General features: G+C 62.5%; 1 protein-coding gene across 1 annotated transcript in view; it reads left to right on the plus strand.

Moving 5' to 3' along the window:
• Positions 1-277, plus strand: part of LOC104074556 (calpain-1 catalytic subunit-like) — a gene marked incomplete at its 3' end in the record, with an annotated part of 2,754 nt that overhangs the window by 1,552 nt on the left and 925 nt on the right.

Raw genomic sequence — 277 nt, forward strand, 5'->3', positions numbered from 1 at the left:
CCATTTTGCAGACCCCGCCACCATTTTGGGGGCTCCCCCCCTTCCATTTTGGGGACCCCGCCACCATTTTGGGGCTCCCCCAACCATGTTGGGGGCTCCCCCCCTTCTGTTTTGGGGACCCCCCCACCATTTTGGGGTCTCCCCCACCATTTTGGAGGCAAATCAGACGCTTTCCGCCACAAAATGTCCGCCGGGTTCATCTCCCGGCACGGCGATGCCGGGCTGGCGCCGTCGCTCTTTCTCTGACGGAACATCCCCCCCCGGCGGTAACCAAAAA

Source organism: Fulmarus glacialis, unplaced genomic scaffold, assembly GCF_000690835.1.
Source record: "Fulmarus glacialis isolate BGI_N327 unplaced genomic scaffold, ASM69083v1 scaffold17950, whole genome shotgun sequence".
In the NCBI taxonomy this organism is placed as follows: domain Eukaryota; kingdom Metazoa; phylum Chordata; class Aves; order Procellariiformes; family Procellariidae; genus Fulmarus; species Fulmarus glacialis.